General features: G+C 45.0%; 1 long non-coding RNA gene across 2 annotated transcripts; it reads right to left on the bottom strand.

The window, feature by feature from the left end:
* Nucleotides 1-1,337: 1,337 nt before the first annotated feature.
* Nucleotides 1,338-13,329, bottom strand: LOC141117589 (uncharacterized). Of its 2 annotated transcripts, none has more exons than XR_012237180.1 (3): nucleotides 13,181-13,329; nucleotides 12,757-13,002; nucleotides 1,338-3,904 (listed from the first exon to the last, which is right to left on the bottom strand). It is a non-coding gene; the product is annotated as an uncharacterized lncRNA (long non-coding RNA). The 2 variants fall into 2 exon arrangements; XR_012237179.1 differs by having other exon boundaries at nucleotides 12,722-13,002.
* Nucleotides 13,330-18,965: the final 5,636 nt, after the last annotated feature.

Raw genomic sequence — 18,965 nt, forward strand, 5'->3', positions numbered from 1 at the left:
TAGCCGCCTGACATGTCGCGTCCTGTTCTGTACTATGGAACCGCTCTAATAGGAGCAACTCAAGTCATTCCGACTTAGAAAAAGGTCCCTGTACTACTTTTGGGGCGACTTCAGGCGACTTGCATTGACTTCTATACAGAAGTCGTTTTGCAAGTCGCCGCTGAAGTCGTGTGCAGGTTGCCTCACAGAGTCGGCCTACAAGTCGTGTTGCCCCTGTGTGAACCAGCTCTAAAGCATCTTGGAGCAACTTCAGATTCCTAGCAGCTGGGTTAATAGGGCCGGATAACCTAGTGCACCTGCTGACCAGGGGAGCTTACTCCTGAATCCTTCAACCATTGCACAATTAATAACTTGTTCAGTGGTATACATGGCCTGTAAGGAACTCTTTGTATCTACCAGGTCCCCCCCCTTCGCTATATTCACCCCTACTAATGTACCACAACCGGGCATGTAGGGAGAGGCTGGCAACCTACTGTTGCGATAACCACAGTGTCTCTGCTGTAAGAGGGAGCTGTGGCTGGTGGTTTTAGCAGTAGCTTCTGGGCTATTTGTATCCAGACCCCAGGTCCTGCACTGCACCAGTCAGTATATATATGGGGAAGGGGGAGAAATGCTTTACCTCTTTCCCATCTGAGGTGGTTTAAGCACACTCGCTCCTCTGCACCAATTGTCCACCATACAGCGTCTCTGATGTAAGAGGGAGCTGCGGCTGGTGTTTTTAGCAGAAGCTTCTGGGCTATTTGAATCCAGACCCCAAGGGAGATTATCTCAAATGCCCAGAAACCATCTGGCTGGAATTGGGGATTTTGCAGCTAAATTCCCAAGGCAAAGGAAAGTACTCATCGCTGTCGTCTTACCTTTTGCCACAGCCACCGGGCTTGCTTTTCCATCCTTATGGTCCACACGCAAGGAGGATAGCTGCCAAAGTGCCCCCCACCTGCTGTCCCCATAGGGAGCTGCAAGGTTAGGCTGTGTCCTGCACTGTACCAGTCAGTATATACACATGGGAGAGGGGGGGGGCAATGCCTTACGTTCCTCATTCCCATCTGAGGTGGTTTAGGCAGACATCCACTGTAGTGAACTGGTGCCTCCTCGCCTAGCGAAAGGAGGATGTGAGCGCCTGCTCCTGCTGACTCTCAGCCTTCTCTCCTGGGTAAGAAAGCCGCCACCATTTTCCCAAAGTCTGAAAATGACGCGGGTGCTTGTCGCTGTTAGGGGCAACTCTTAAATAAGTTGCTTTAAGTTTATATTGCTTTGTCAAATTATTGCTTCTATAAGAATAATGACACGGAGTCAGATATGTCTGTGTCACAGTCCGGAGCAAAAGAGGACCGCACCCTTTACTTCTTTCAAAGGCCTTTTATAGGCAGCTCTACAAGCAGTAATCTTATCGGCATTACCATATGAGGTGAAGGTACAAAAAGTTTATTATCAATAATCACGTAATGATTATTCAGCAGTTCCAAATTCCATCTAGAGACAGATTGATAAATGAAAAGGCACAAACAATTTATTTAAGTAGAACTCTAAGTCATTATTTCAACCCTATCAATTTCCCCCTTTGACATCATCCTCTCCCTCCCCCTGGGTCCTCATGAACAAGTTCTAGTCAGCTTTTCCTAGAGTACTATCCCTGACCGCGGGTTGTCAGAGGGGTAAAAACCCATCCCCCTAGGTATTACCAACATCTTAAAATTCAAGAAGAGGAGTTTTACGGGAGAAGGGTGATGTCAATTTACCTTAATAGCCCCTTTCTATTCTTTTTATCTTTTTCTGTATTCTCCGATATATGCATATATTGGTGACAGTGAGTATCATTAATGTTAATATTATAATTACCATAGGACTGAATAACCAACTGAATATGCTAGTTGCCGTGGGAGACATACCAAAAAATATCGTACCATTGTGGAGTTATGTCATGTTGTATCTGGGGGGATAGATGTACGAGTCTGCCTTTGTCTATTACAGCGGATATAAAATTATTCTGTAACGTGTGTTCAAGCGTTTCAATATACTGCCTCAAAATTTCTGATTGCTCCAGAACCTCTCTTAGTGGATCTAATGAAATAACGAAAGGTGTAGTATCAGTAAGATTTGATACTTTATAAATTGAGGAGAATACTTTTTCTGCATCTGGCTCAAAGAGGTATGTATCATTATCCCACTTTAGTAACTTTATATTCTTAATACATCCTGAAAAGGGAGCTGATCTATTTAATGCTGACATGGTATAGTTACTACTTGTAATAATACATATGTGCTGGGGTCCTATTTCAATAAATCTATTACTTTCATTCACCGGTGTTCTCTGGAGCCTGCATATACTAGTCTGATAGTTTAACAGGCAAGGTTCATACACCGGAGAACTTCTCCCACACACCATTCCTTTGTTCGTTCTTCCACATAGACCAAGATTATGGGTTCTGTTCTGCTTATCTACATACTTTCCATAGATTTCAGGATACCAGAACTCATTTTTTTATGTTGAGGGGCATTACCACTAATTTGCACATTTCTACTATCTTCTCCACCCTGTAAGCCTCAAACCTGCCCGTACACCACCCATCTTCACATTCTATTTCATTCCCTTCTACTTGGAACCATATGCCATCATTATCTAGTCCCTTGAAGTATTTCATCCAGGTGTGATAATTTCCTAATTGTAGCTCGGTTCTAGCCCGGTTTATTTGTATATGGTAGGATAAAAGATTAAAGGAACACTGGGTCAAATTTATGAATTGTTGAGTCTGATTCCACAGCCCGAGTTCACTTGTTATTGTATAATTTATTAATCCCCCCATAAACTGTAGTAAGGGTATTTCTTTAAGTTGGGTTTCAAAAGCTGTGGGTAGCCATTTACTTGTAATTGTAAAACTATCTGCTATACGTCCTCCTGCATGTTTCCATCTATTATTCGTTTCTTCTATTTCTATCGAGTTTAGAACTCCCATCCCTGTACCTGACAGTCCCAGTAAAGTGTCATACCATGCTCGTCAGTACCTACATTTTGGAATTTCAGGAAAAGTTACATTAAATTTGACTTTTGTCTTTTGTTGTGATACTGATACATTGATACAAGTGTGGGGCACGGGTATTAGCATTGATGATTCAAATGTGGGAACTACTTCTTCCTCCATCTGTATGTGAAACCCATAGGATTGTGCATTCCAATACCACCCGTCCTGTCTCTCTTCCCTCCACCAGGAGGCACAGAGAAAGGTACTTGATTGATTAACTGCAATAATATCCGTTAGGCTGAACATGCCCTCGGATATATTTTCTCCTTCTGACACTGCTACCAAGATCTGATACATTTGCCCCAAGACTTGTTTTTGGGCCTGTCTCCATATCTGAGAGGGTTTTAATTTTTGACATCTATGGTTTCTGGTATAATTAAAAGAAATCCCATACTAGCGTTTAATTGAAATGTTATATCTACCTTTGATGATGGGTCTGCCCTTATCCATCCTATGTTTTCATCAATGTGCAACGGCTTCCTATGTCCTTTGACTGTGAAATTACCCACTACTATGTACTCGTCCATTGTATATCCTGAAACATTCGCAACCTTTGTGTCATCTATAACCCAATCGTATATCTGCCGTATCCTCCATCTCAATCACACGAATACCAGGAGTCCAGCTATACACTTGTAGAATGGCAAGTTTAAACACACAATAGAAAAGCAGAAATTTCATAATGGCGTTTTCTTAAGGATGCTTCTTGCAGTGTGATGTGTGTATCCAGGTTGGCTTTCCTTCCAGCTTTACTGAAGTGGCTGTGGTCAAGAGTACTTGATATGGACCTTCAAATCTAGGTTCCAATGTTTTTCTGGTGTGTTTCTTTACATATACATAATCCCCTGGTAGCAGAGTATGTGTACCTGCTATTGAATTAGGGTCTGGAAGAGAAGAATACACACTTTTGTGGATCTTAGTTAGACGTTGTTGTAATTGTATCACATATGCAGTTAAACTGTCACATTGCAATTGCATACTCTGTGGAAAGTATAAACCTAATCTAGGCGCATTCCCAAAAAGTATCTCATATGGGGACAATCCTGTTTTTCCTGTTGGAGTGTACCTTATAGAGAATAAAGCCAAATGCAGACATTCAGGCCATGGCTTGTTTAACTCTTGCATGGCTTTTTGTATTTTTAACTTTATTGTCCCATTTACTCTCTCCACTGATCCCGAACTCTGTGGGTGGTAAGGGGTGTGAAAACTTTGTTGAACCCCCAACATGGTCATTACATTCTGCATGATTTCTCCTGTAAAGTGTGTTCCCCCTATCTGATTCTATGGTTTCAGGAAGACCAAACCTAGGTATTAACTCAGTGATCAGTTTCTTAGCTGTGGCTTTTGCTGTAGCTGATTTTACTGGATAGCTTTCAGCCAACCTGAGAATAAATCGATACACACGAGGACAAACTCAAAGGGGCCGCTCTAGGGCATTTGTATGTAGTCAATTTGCAGTCTCTGGAAGGGGTATTGGGCCCGGGCCTGGTGTTTTCGTGGGGTTTTTACTCTCTGTCCTGGGTTATTCAGGAGACAGATTTGGCAGGCTGCACAGTAGTTTTTCGCAGTACTACTGAATCCAGGAGCGAGCCATCTTTGGTTCACAATCCTATACATGGAATTGGAACTAACATGTGTAGGTAGGTGAACTGCCGCTGCCATTGCTGGGTACAGAGAGGCAGGTAGGCATATTTTGCCTCCTTCCCTCCATACATTGTCAAGGTCTGGTGCTGCTCCCATTCTGACCCACTTATCTTTCTCGCTCTCTCCTGCTTGCTCCTGTAATTTACTCAGCTGCTGCCATGTTGGTTCTGGGATACTCACCTCTACTGCTGCTAAGGTCTCAGAGCTTCCTTCCCCTAGAGCTGCCTGTTTTGCAGTCAAATCTGCAAATGCATTTCCTTTTGCCTCAATTGTTTTTGCGCTCGTGTGTGCCGCTATCTTCATAATGGCCACTCGTTTAACCTTTTGAAGATTGTTCAGGACTCTCTTAATCCCTTCTCCATGTTTTACAGGTGTACCTGCTGCTGTCAGATAACCTCTAGCCCTCCATATATGGCCATAATCATGCACTACACCATAAGCGTAGGCGGAGTCAGTGTAAATATTCCCTTCTCGTCCTTTTAAGTATTCTAGGGCTTGTTCTAAAGCTTTTAATTCTGCTTCTTGTGCTGACATGTGGGCTGGTAAGGGCTATGCTTCAATCACCTGTGTATCAGTCACTACGGCATACCCTGTGTGATATTTACCTTTGTCATCAGCAAACCTACTGCCATCTATGTATAAAGTGTGCTGAGCATTTAAAATCGGTGTATCTGTAACATGTGGGAATCCCATTGTCTCCTGCTCCATGAGCTGAAAACAATCGTGCTCATCTACCTCTTTAAACAGAAGGGTGTCAGTTTCCTCATCTCCTTCCTTATTAGCACTATTATTCCCCCTTGCCAAATCTGGTGACTGAAGAGGCAAAAAGGTGGCCAAATTTAAAGTTGTACAGCGCTGAAAAGTGACATTTGGAGGTAAAAGTAAAGTACACTGTAACCTTAATTGCCTAGCCATGGAAATGTGTTTGGGCTGTACCTGAGACAAGATTGCATGTATGTCATGTGTGGTGTGCACTACAACTGGATTGTCTAGGACAATTTCTGATGACTTATCTATGATAATTGACACTGCAGCTACCGCCCGTACACAGGAGGGTGAACCTCTAGATACTGGATCTAATGCTGCTGAAAAGTAAGCGACTGGTCTTTGTTTTACATGTGCCTGTGTCAGAACACCTGTGGCGTGTCCAGTGATCTCAGCAATGTACAGATTAAATGTCTTAGTATAATCTAAAGTGATAAACGACTCATAAGCTACTTCTGTAAGCATATACGGTACAATTTTCAAACAATCGTATAATGGCTGCATCAAAGTGCTAGCGTGTGGTATCCATTGTCTACAATATGACACAATACCTAAAAACATATGCAATTGTTTGAAATTCCGTGGGGGTTAACATTCCCTTTATCACTTGAACCCTCTCCTTAGTAAGATGTCTTGTGCCCTGTGATATACAATGTCCCAAAAAGATAACTTTTTCCTGGCACACTTGCAATTTGTTCCTATTAACCTTGCAACCCTTTTCTGCTAAAAATCGCAACAAATTAAGGGTGGTGGCCAAACAAGTTTCCTTGTCAGGGCAGCATAACAATAAATCATCCACATATTGTAACAATACACAGGAATCTGGTGGTACCCATTCTCCCCTCAAGTACTGGATATATCTTGTGTGGTTTACGTTCTATGTCAGTGTATGGGGGTGGGATGGTTGAACTAAGATTATTTAAAATTTCAACATTTTTTGTTCTTCTGTCTTTCATATCCCAACCATCACAATCTGGATTATATTTCCACCCCCCTTCTTTTGCTCTATTTGAAACCTTAATTAAGCATTGAACCTGACGCATCCATTGCTTCTCTAACACCTCTCCTTGTCTGTCCCTTTTTATTTCACTCAGTGTGTGTCCTGCCTAGGTAGCGTGTGGGACACTTAGTGTACAATATAAAACACTTAACCAAGTTACACTAGTTCCTCGTTGCCTTCCTCCTAGGATGCCAGAATACTAAAAACCTCTCCTAGATGAGATTTCTGAAACCGAATTACTTTATATGCTAGTCAACTGACAAATATTATGACCAGACTGACGACTACAACATATACAAGCATTCCTTGAAGTGACCAGGTATCCCACTAGATCTCCGGACTTTATGGAGACCTTATTCCCCCCCCCCCGTATCTGGGATCCCTCTCATACACTCTTATCCCTGCTTTATGGAGCAGACAGGGCTTATACTCTCAACCCGTCTATGGTTTATGAATTAAATTGAATATCAAACTTAAGCGTCAGACCCCCCAAGTCCTCTTGCGAGGTAAGGGCGCATTCCGTTGCTCATTGGGATGATATTCTTTCAATTCATACCAACCTAGGCAAGGCTCATTCACTTTCTCAACAAGACAGACAAACAACAAATAATTCCAGCAATATAAACCACAATATGCAGTAATTCTAGACTCACCACTACAGAGGCTGGTGTTTTAAAACCAGGAGAACCGTAACTGACAGAACGGATAGGCACAAATCAGGGGAGCACAGAATATAAGAAAAATAAAGCTTTTTCTTACCTGCGCAGGTTTTCGATCTGTGGTTCCCGGAATGCCCGTCCTTTTGTTCCGTCAGCGTAGCTCAGCCACCTCTTGTAGCAACTTGGTGGGTCCCTGCTATTCGGGCGCCAAAATGTTAGGGGCAACTCTTAAATAAGTTGCTTTAAGTTTATATTGCTTTGTCAAATTATTGCTTCTATAAGAATAATGACACGGAGTCAGATATGTCTGTGTCACAGTCCGGAGCAAAAGAGGACCGCACCCTTTACTTCTTTCAAAGGCCTTTTATAGGCAGCTCTACAAGCAGCAATCTTATCGGCATTACCATATGAGGTGAAGGTACAAAAAGTTTATTATCAATAATCACGTAATGATTATTCAGCAGTTCCAAATTCCATCTAGAGACAGATTGATAAATGAAAAGGCACAAACAATTTATTTAAGTAGAACTCTAAGTCATTATTTCAACCCTATCATCGCCATTAGCACTACCCTGTTCAGTGTCGGCCGGTGCCCTTCCCAGCAGCCAGGGGCCCAAGAGTCGTGGGACATGCTCCCCCTGGAAAGAACCGACGTCCAGCACCCCTGTCTGAATGGACGCCCGGACAGGTAAGGGAGGAGGCAGGATAATGGCCCCTGAAGTTCTGGGTACACCACTGTACCCAGGGTCCTTCAGCTCTCAGGGGGCTCTTCCAATTGCTGCCTCCCCTGAGGAAAAGATACGGAGACCCCCCAGGAAGGACAAGAATATCCTACCGGACCCAAAGGGTTCCCAAGCTTGTGGTCCGGCTCCCAGGGGGAGACCACCTGCCCCAGGCTTTGGGTCATTTGGAAAAAAAACAAACAGTTTCGCTGTGTAGAGAGAAACACAATCAAAAACTGAGGATCAAGTTGAAGGGTGGGGACTTAAAACAGCTGTCGATTGATTGTGTTTCCTGTAGGGAGGAGCCTCTCATCTCTCTCAAGTGTGCTGTCCTGGAAGATGACTAGAGAAAAACAATATTTTTTACTTTCTGCAGCAGGTGTCAATGAGGAGAGGGATTCCCCAGACAGCCACAGCTTTCACGCACATCGCTGGATTGAGATGGGGCTCAGGTATTAGGTGGGCTGCTACACACATCCTTTTTTACCTTCATGCATGTTTTTATCAGGTGCAGGGTAAGTGGCCCTGCCCACAAGTACATAATGGACTGGTAAATTTTCACACCTTGACCAGGAAAAGGCCTCAGACTGAGTCAGCCATGTGTCTAACTGTAGAGTTTGCATATGTTTGCCTTGGTGGACATATTTTGTACAAATTCTAATATGATGTACCTTAAAGTGGAATGCCACCCAAAAGCGAAAGCTCCGCTTGTTTGCTTCCTCCCCCCCTCTGCTGCCACATTTGGCACCCTTCGGGGGGGAGTGGGTATCTGTTTTTGACAGGTACTCATCCCCACTTCTGGGAGACCTCGCCACACCGTGGTCTCCCGGTAAAACGGACCCCTCCTCCCTCCATCGCCACCAGGCCATTCAGAAAGTGCAGCACGCTTTGGGCATGCACAGTAGGGAACCGGCTGTGAAGCTGCAAGGCTTCACTACTGGTTTCCCTTATGAGGAATGGCGGTGGCAGCACTGGAGAGCCGATTGAAAAATCGTCTGGGATGCTGACATCACAGGATCCCTGGAAAGGTAAGTGTCCTTGTCCTAATTTTAAAAGTCAGTAGCTACAGTGCTGACTTTTAATTTTTGGAGGGGGGGGGGGGGCTGGAGCTCTGCTTTAATACCTATAGCACAGTGCTGGTGAATGGATGACTGACTTCTACTCTGTTTTCAGAGGTCAGACAACACTTCAGTTTCCGTTTATTGTTGAGAGCTGTTTGCTGAATGTACCAGACAAAATGCAGACATTACAGGGATCAACCGAATAGCACTATTCAGAAGGAAGGTCATGTGCTAGCTTCAAATAGATGATGTCACATTCTTCTGCACAGATCAGCCACCCATCTCTGCTTACTTCCAAACCTGGCCAATCTTCAGGACCTAAAGTTAACTGTAGGAAGACTGTTTTTGATATTGGTATGTCTTCCTCTGTGTATATCACCTTCAACAGCAGACCTGACATCATAAAAATTGGGAGGAGAGACTGTAAAAAATGCATACAGTAAAGGTTCCTGCATCTCTTACGCATCTCAGCCACAGAGGGTTTTAATCATAGCTAACTCTGAACTGGAAATTGCAAGCAAAAACAACCTTCCTACCACAAAGGTGAGGGATGATTAACAAATAATACCTATGTAGTGGCAGCTGGTGAAGTTTTAGAATGGGGGGGCGTCAGACCCCGCCCTTCCTATTTGACCCCTCCCACTTGATGAAAATGGGCGTGGTTTCACCGAAATAGTGGGCGTGGCTCTAAGGTGTTGTGGTTAGCCTCTGAGATGAATGAGGGATGGAGGGAGAGGGAGGGAGAGAGAGAGGGACAGCAGGCACAGATCCTACACAACAATAGAAATGTGTATTCTAGAAAGTTTAACAATCAGTAGATAAAGATACTCCAAACACCTGGTGTTAGCACTTCAATCATCCCGGCACCATGGTTGTTATGGTGTCAGGATGATTGAAGTGCATTATTTCTATTATTACATTGTAATATAAAAGGAAATCATTCTACTCAACATTATGCAGAATCAGTGGGAGCCCTGAGCATGTCACTTGCCACATCGCCTGCCACCAGATGCCATCAGGTGCCCCCAGCAGAGTCCCTCCTTACATCAGGTGCCCCCAGCAGAGTCCCTCCTTACATCAGGTGCCCCCAGCAGAGTCCCTCCTTACATTAGGTGCCCCCAGCAGAGCCCCTCCTTACATCAGGTGCCCCCAGCAGAGCCCCTCCTTACATCTGTGTCCCTGTCAGCAGAGCCCCTCCTTACATCCGTGTCCCTGTCAGCGAAGCCCCTGCTTACATCTGTCTCCCCGTCAGCGGAGCCCCTCCTTACATCTGTGTCCCCGTCAGTGGAGCCCCTCCTTACATCTGTGTCTCCGTCAGCAGAGCCCCTCCTTACATCTGTGTCCCCAGCGGAGCCCCTCATTACATCTGTGTCCCCAGCGGCGCCCCTCCTTACATTTGTGTCCCTATCAACGGAGCAGCAGGGTCCTCCTCACATCTGTGTCCCCGGCAGCACAGCACTCCCTCTAGCCATGTCTGTAGCTAGTTCCTGGCTTTCTCCATGTGTTCAGTGGAGAGGGGGAGGGGCCTCCCCTCTCCACTGAACACAAGGGGATTAGTCCTCACGGCAGCCATCTTTTTGTAGCCCGCCGGAAGTGACTTTGTTATCACACTGAGAACAAAGCACCGGCCGGGCACCGGGCGAATGCTGCTCGGCGCAATGGATTGCTCCGCAAAGCAGCTCCAATCCCCGCCAATAAAGCGCCGTGTCTGCAATCTTGTGATTGCATTGACGTGGCACTTCCCATAGTGCACTGAGTCCGGCGCCCGAACACAGTGCACTTAGTTAAAGGACATTTTTTTCAATTTTTTTTCTTAAAGTAGCAGTTTAAAAAAAAAAAAATTTCGGAGCAATCATACGATAATCTGACCATTAGTACAGAGTATTCCAGAGCCGATCAGGACAGTTCATCCGATATTTTTTGATCGGACATGCACAATAATATTTTTCGTAAGATTCCAGATCGTATGATTTTCGTTTAATCAGTACAGCTGTCGTTCGAAAATGCAATACAAATGCATTACAACACATGACATCACTTCTGAATTTTTATTCTGTCGTACGCAAATTTTCGGACTTTAGTAAACTTATCAGATTCGATCTGAGATTAGCATGCAAGAAGAGGAGGATTGGGGCTACTCTGTGCAAAACCCTTACACAGGGCAGGTAAGTATGACATGTTTGGTATTTAGGAAAAAAAAAAAACACACAAAGCTTTAGTTTTACTTTAACCACTTGCTTACTGGGCACTTATACCCCCTTCCTGCCCAGGCCAATTTTCAGCTTACAGTGCTGTCTTTGAATGACAATTGCGCGATCATGCAACACTGTACCCAAACTAAATATTTAGCTTTTTTTTTTTTACCCAAATAGAGCTTTCTTTTGGTGGTATTTAATCACCTCTGGGTTTTTATTTTTTGCTAAAGTAACATAAAAGACTGGAAATTGCGAAAAAAAAACTAATTATTTTTCATAGTTTGTTATAAAAGTTTGCAAATAGCTAATTTTTCTCCCTCACTCATGTGCACTGATGAGGCTGCACTGATGGGCACTAATAGGCACTGATTAGGTGACAGTGATAGGTGGCACTGTTGGGCACTGATAGGTGGCACTGTTGGGCACTAATGAGGCTGCACTGATAGCTGGCACTGATGGGCTCTGATAAACTTTTTTTATAGTTTCTTATAAAATTTTGCAAACAGGTAATTTTTCTCCTTCGCTTATGTGCGCTGATGAGGCTGCACTTTTAGGCTGCACTGATAGGAATTCATTAGGTGGCACTGATAGGCGGCACTGATAGGTGGCCTTGGTGGACATTGATTGGCGGCACTGGTTGGCACTGATTAGCAGCACTAGTGGGCACAGTTTGGGACCGATGTCTCTGTAACAGAAGCCAGTTAATAGCTTTCTTCTTTTCTCCTCACACTGAAGTGAGAAGAAAAACGCCAATAACCGGCTTCCGTATACTTCCGTGATCAGCTGTTATTGGCTGACAGATCATCACATGGTAAAGGGCTACTGTGATTGACCCTGTTCTGTGATCAGCCGAGTCTGAAGGACTCAATGATCACAGAGTGTCCCGCCTGTGTCGAGCAAACAGCGTGATCACAGAATGACACCTATGGACGCCATACTGGCACTGGAAGCCTGCGCTGTAGCCAGCTATAGTGCGGGAAGAAAGTGGTTAAAGCGGAGTTCCACCCATTTAAAAGTCAGCAGCTAGAAAAAGTGTAGCTGCTAACTTTTAATTATCAGACACTCACCTGTCCCACGGTCCAGCGATGTGGACGCCGGCATTCTAACTGTGGGTGACCGGCTGTGGCTCTACAGCCGGGCGAGCCGCTTTGACTGGCCAGGCAATCTTCTGGGACCTGTGACGTGTCCCAGAAGACTGCAGGGAGGGAGGGGGCAGAGGTTAACCTCCTTCCGGTGCCGCAGAGCCAGGGGAGGAAGTGGGAGCTGGGTGCTTGTAAAAAAAAATAAAAAACACACACACACCACACACAGCGTACCCGCTTCCCCCCCCCCTCAAAAAAATGACATGCCAAATGTGGCATGTCAGGGGGTCACCTGCACTTAAAGCGGAAGTTCCATTTTTTGGGTGGAACTCCGCTTTAAACTGGCCATGGATTAATAGAATTTCGAATGAAAGTTCTTAGGTAAAGTTTTAGGAACATTTGTACGAACATTTCTACGTAAATTTTGACTCTCGGTTAAAATTCTTTTCCTGGTGCCTCCATGGCAGCATACCTGTGATAGAGCTCCGCCTCTACTCCCCCTTCAGGACTAGTAAATAGCATAAATTAAAGAGCTTAGCCCCTCCCCCAACATTCTCCTTTATTTCCTCATACCTCTTGACTGGTGAAGAGTAGCAGTATGTCCATACCTCTGCAGTCGGCAGCGCCCGCCGGGTTAAGCCTCTCCCTTGCGCAGTCCCTGTTCTTGGCCGCTATTAGCGCTGATAAGACTGGGAACCCCTTCTGAGGATCTTTTGGGGTCTTGCAGAGTTTCCTCATAGGAACGCAGTCTGCTGAATTTTCAACTAATAAAAATGAGTGCTGGTGGATACGGCGCGAGGATCAGCTTCCTTTTCCCTTGGTCAGGTCAGGTTTTCTTTGTACTTTTTACTTTCCTAGAGTGAGATTGCAAGGTTTGAGTTAAGTGCATATCAAAAAAAAAAATGTTGTCCCCTTTAAGAACTTTTATTCCCGGTTCGCGCATGCGCGTTCCGGGCGACCCGTTTTTAGCACTTCCAGATCCCTGTTTTTTGGTCTGGTGGATTCCCGGGTGTTTCCCCACCTGCTCTGTACCTTTTTTTATCCCTTCCCTCCCTCTGTGGGAGCGGTACGAACAGGAGAAGGCGCCGCCATTCTCTCGACATGGCGTCCCCTCAGGCTCTGTGCGCAGGCATGATCCAGAGCTCAGAGCGGTGTGTATTTTTCCTTCCCGATCCTAGTGCGCAGGTGCAGTAGGTTAGTGAAGCTTCGGCAGCCATCTTGGGGTAGGGAAAAAAATAATAAAATGCTATATTTTTTGCCAGTAATAGGGTAGGTGATTCTAATTAAGATTTCCCTCCCTTTTGTCTTTAAATTCTTGTTCCAGATTGGGCTCAGGGCTGCTCTGCATAACAAGTGTGGGCCCTGCAGTCCAAAATACTTCAGCAAGTCAGGTATGTGTTACGCTTTTTATCCTGTTTCCAATGCAGTAGCCTTACTTAATTCATTTTTGCAATTAGACTCTATATATTTCTTTTGTTTCTTGCTTCGCCTTCCCACAGCTGATCCTCCTGCACATAATTTACCATGAGCCATTCGTCTCATAGTCAAGATCCTCTTGTATCCAATAGGTATGTGGACCACCTGTACGTGAGTAAGAAAAAAGGAGTGCGCCACTGACAAACAAACTTTTGTTTGTTTCAGTCCTGTTCCTTCAAAGCGGTCCTGAAAATCCTCAAAGCGCCATGACAATGACGATAGTCCTGAGCGGAGGTCACGCTCTTCTCACCACAAATCTTCTAGAAGATCAGGATCTCATAAACGTCGTCATTCGCCTTCGCCTCCACTGCGGGCGTCAAGGAAAAAATGCTGGGCCTGTGGCGCGGTTCCAATCCCTGATAAGCTTGTCTGTAGAGACTGTCTCAGGGACTACACAGCTAACCGGGAATTAGAAGGCCAACAGGTGGTTGACCTATTTAAACAAACCATGAAAGACTCTCCTTCTGAATTGACGGCCATGATCCCCGCTTACCCGTTTCTCAAGCTGCGCAAGTATTGGATTCAGACCCCGACATTCCAGGTCCATGAGCTGTTAGTACTCCTTTGCCTCCATCAGGAAAAACAGCTAAACAAATTCCACCTGTAGATTCATACCGGGGAGTCCTCAGATGATACTGAACCATCTGGTTTAAATTTCTCCCTGGTTCAACCCTTTGTCCAAGCAGTGAGGAGCGCCATTGCCTGGGAAGACCCAGAAGAGCCTCCTCAAAAATCAAAATCAAAAACCTATTTTCCATTCCTCAAGAGAAAGCAAATCTTCTTCCCATTAATGGGAGAAATAAGGGAGATCATAGAGGATGAGTGGAACAAAACTGATAAAAAGTTCTCTTGCACGATTATCCAAACTGTATCCACTGGCAGATTCGGATACTCATTCCTTAAGTTCAATGCCTGTGGTTGATGCGGCTGTAGTGTGTCTAGCAAAAAATGTAATGTTGCCAATGGTGGATTCAATGTCTTTCAAGGATCCCCTAGATAGACGTATTGACCTAGACCTCAAGAGGAGCTATCTAGCGGCAAGGGCGGCTTGCAGACCAGCCATGGCGCTGACTTCTGTTTCCAATGCCATCAGGTCTTGGACGGAAAATGTTGAGACCTGCACCAAGACGTTCCTAAAGAGGACATAATCAAAGCTCTGGAGGAGCTCAAATTGGCAGCAGATTTTGTAGGAGAAGCTGCAATTGACACAATCCATTGTTCGGCCAATTCAATGCTGCACTTGGTTATGGCAAAGCGGGCCTTATGGCTAAAACCTTGGACAGCCGATCTAGCATCAAAGCAGAATTGGTGCAAGATCCCCTTTCATGTAAAATCTTTGTTTGGTGAGAAACTCGACAAAGCAATCTCCAGAGTAACAGGGGGCAAATCTGGCTTACTTCCTCAGGAGAACGAAGGCCTATTTATCCCGATTCCGGAAATCAAATTCTAGAGACTTCAGGCAGTCTCGCCCCTTTAGGGACAACAGGAAATCGTGGAGAGGCACCCAGACTTCTTTTTTGGGAGCCAGAAAGAACAAGTCCCTCACAGCTCCCCAGGAGGGGACAAAGTCTTTTTGACGCCAAAGGGGCGGAGACGCCCCCAGTGGGAGCACGGTTAAAACATTTTTTCCCCATCTGAGCCTCCCAGTGTCAAGACCCATGGGTCCTATCAACTATCCGGTACGGTCACTTTTGGACTTTCTCTCAGCAGCCTCCTCACACGTCCTTCAAAGAAACAGTTACCGGCCCTCCCCACAGAAAGCACTGGCCCTAAACCAGTTTTTGGAGTCTCTGCAATGTCAAGGGGCTGCAATACCTGTTCCCCCATTGGAGCGATTTACAGGTTTTTATTCCACCCTTTTCCTGGTGCATAAAAAAACAGGCGACTGGAGACCTGTAATAGATCTGAAAAAGCTAAATCGATACATCCATCTCGAAAGCTTCAAGATGGAGTCGCTCCAGATGATCATCCAAACCATACAACCAGGAGATTGGTTAATATCGATAGACCTGCAGGATGCTTATCTCCACGTCCCTATTCTACCATCTTTCCAAAAATACTTAAGGTTCGCAGTGGGAAATGTCCACCTACAATTTCAGGCTCTACCCTTCGGGCTGTGCACCTAAAGTGGGGGATTAAGAATTTATCACTACTTGGACGATATCCTCTTGCTGTCAAACAACCCGAGCCAGCTTATAGCCCACATGGAGATTCTTCTTCAGCCATTGTCGGAGTTGGGGTGGTTGGTGAACCATCGAAAGAGCCAATTCGTTCCAACACAACAGATGATCTACCTAGGAGCAATGTTTGATACGCTCCTAGGCACGGTCTCTTTACCCCAAATGAAGATGGAGGGCATCAATCAGAAAGTATCCAAGACCATACAAAAGGTCCCATCTATCAACCTCACAGTGTCTGATCCTTATCGGCACGATGTCCTCGTGTATACCTCTAGTTCCATGGTCTCACTGGCACCTGAGACACTTCCAGACGGGATTCTTAATACAATGGAAACGACAACATCTTTCCCAGACAATCCGTTTAACAACACTAATGAGCAGGAGTCTACACTGGTGGACGAATCCAGAGAATTTCTCTCGGTCCCATCATTTGGGTTCCCACTCATGGACCACAATTACTTCCGATGCGAGTGGCCAGGGGTGGGGTGCCCATTGCAGAGAATTACGGATTCAGGGAAGATGGTCCTTTCCCACCAGAGGGATGGTGTCCAATGTCCTAGAAATGAGGGCAGCATTTCTAGCCTTAACCTCTTTTGCATCTCAGGTCAAGGGACAGAGAGTACTTCTGCGTTTGGACAACAAGGCTGCAGTCTCGTACCTTCAGAAGCAAGGGGGCACCCACAGCAAGACACTTCTGAGGGAAGTGGAACCTGTAATGCTTTGGGCAGAGAGGAACCTGGTAGACCTCAGGGCAATATATCTCCCAGGCAAGATGAACACAGAGGCAGATGACTTATCAAGGAGGTTTGGGGACAACAACGAGTGGTCTCTCCATTCCTATGTGTTCAACCAAATCTCCAAACTATGGCAGACCCCACAGGTGGATCTCTTTGCTACGCAGGAGAACTCCAAACTCAGGAGATTTTTCTCTCGCCTTCCACATCCACAAGCGGAGGGAGTAGATGCACTATCTTGTCCTTGGACCTTCAAGACAGCTTACGCCTTTCCTCCTCGCCCACTCATATCAAAGTTCCTCCTCAGACTCATGAGGGAACCAGTCCAAGTGCTAGCAGTACTACCCTATTAGCTGAAAAGACCTTGGTTTCCACTAGCCATGCACCTCAGTGTGGATCCTCTGATTAGAATTTCTCCCTTCCCGCAGTTGTTGACCCAGGGCAGGCTGGCCCATCCAGACCCACAGAAGCTGGACTTTCGTGTATGGAAGTTGAAAAGAGGAGGTTTGCATCATTAGGCTGTTCCCAAGAGGTCATATCCACCCTGTTGAAAGCCAGAAAACCTACAACCAACACAATATATGCGAGGATTTGGAGCAAGTTCTTATCCTACGCCACAGGAAAATGATTTGATCCTATCTCTCCTTCCACTGCTGATGTTCTGAGTTTTCTGCAAACAGGTCTCGATTTCGGGCTCAGCCAGAGTTCCCTCAAGGTACAAGTGTCCTCAATTTCTGCAGCAACTAACACCAGGTGGGCAGAAGACCTTCTAGTGGTCACGTTCCTCAGGGGAGCATTAAAGATGCGTCCTCCATCCAGACGTTCATTCCCAAAGTGGGATCTTCCTCTAATATTGGAAGTCCTATCAACTCATCCGTTTGTGCTGGTTGAAGAGGTCTCAATTTGGAACTTGACTTTAAAAACAACTTTTCTGTTGGCAGGAGGATTTCGGAACTCCACTCTCTGGGCATCGGGGATGAATATATATCCTTTTTTCCAGATAGAGTAAAACTTCGCCCTCTCAGAGGATTCACACCCAAGGTCACCTCAACGGCAAATCTATCAGAACCATGGGCGTTACCAGTTTTCATGGACTCAGAATCAAACTCCTGTCACAAGTTAGACATATCCAAAGTCCTCAGGGCCTATTTGGAAGCCACAGCAAGTTTCAGAAATTCTGAAAGATTACTCATCATCCCATGGGGCAAGAATAGAGGAAAGGAAGCTTTTACCAGAACCTTGGCATCCTGGGTTGTCAAGCTAATTTAGAAAGCATACAGGGTGAAGAACTTAGAACCTCCGGCTCAGGTAAATGCTCATTTAACAAGAGCGGTCAGCTTCTTGGACAGTGAGGGCAAATGTTTCTTTGGAAACAGTATGCAGGGCTGCCACTTGGTCTTCCCAACACACGTTCCTTAAACATTATCGTGTTGATCCCAGAGTTCTTACGACTGTAGAGTTCGGGAGAAGAGCACTTCGTGCTGCTATGTCTGTATCTGATTAAAATTTTTCGTTAAAGCATTAAACCCACCCGTGTGAGCTAGTTATTTATCACAGGTATGCTGCCATGTAGGCCCCAGGAAAACGGAAAATTGTATCATACTTACCGTAATTTTCCTTTCCCGGTGCCAATCCATGGCAGCATAAGCTCCCACCCTCGGTATTCTGTATTATGAAGAATATTGGGGGAGGGGCTATGCCCTTTAAATTTATGCTATTCACTAGTCCTGAAGGCGGAGTAGAGGCGCAGCTCTATCACAGGTATGCTGCCATGGATTGGCAGCAGGAAAGGAAAATTACGGTAAGTATGATACAATTTTCCGTTTTAATGTTTGATTTTGGAACAAATGTGGTTTCCTTAATGAAAATGAAAAACGTTCCCTCAAGAAAGATTGTCCATCCTGCTCCAACAAATTTTATCATCACTGCAGTTGAAAATGAATGTCAATGTGACCCACTAATGATTAGAAAAACAAACTTTTCATTCTTTTGCTAAGAATTTTGATTCGAAAAATTCTACCCATCTATGACCAGCTTTAGTGCTGGTAACTAGGTGATAAAATCAAGAGCCAACCTCTGTCTTTCAAAATAGTATAGAGTTGTTTATCAGCAAACAGAATGGAGAGATTCTTTTTAATAATGTTCACCATTTGTGGAGGAGGGTAACCCTTCTCCTTCCTTTTTTATACTTTTTTTTCCAGTTCACACCACAATTTCTGCATTCTGGATGCATTTCTGCATGCACGTATTGGATGCGTTCCAGATTGTTTTTTCCCCTTTTTTTTAAATTCATCTCAACTGAGGACACTTGAGGACAGGTGCCTTTTTTTACAGTATGTGTTTTGTTGCATTCCAGATGCATGCCATACAGAAAAAAATGCAACATGTTCCATTTTTGTTGACTGCACTGGAATGCACTACACTGGT

The sequence above is a fragment of the Aquarana catesbeiana genome, linkage group LG01 (assembly GCF_042186555.1).
Source record: "Aquarana catesbeiana isolate 2022-GZ linkage group LG01, ASM4218655v1, whole genome shotgun sequence".
Taxonomy (NCBI): domain Eukaryota; kingdom Metazoa; phylum Chordata; class Amphibia; order Anura; family Ranidae; genus Aquarana; species Aquarana catesbeiana.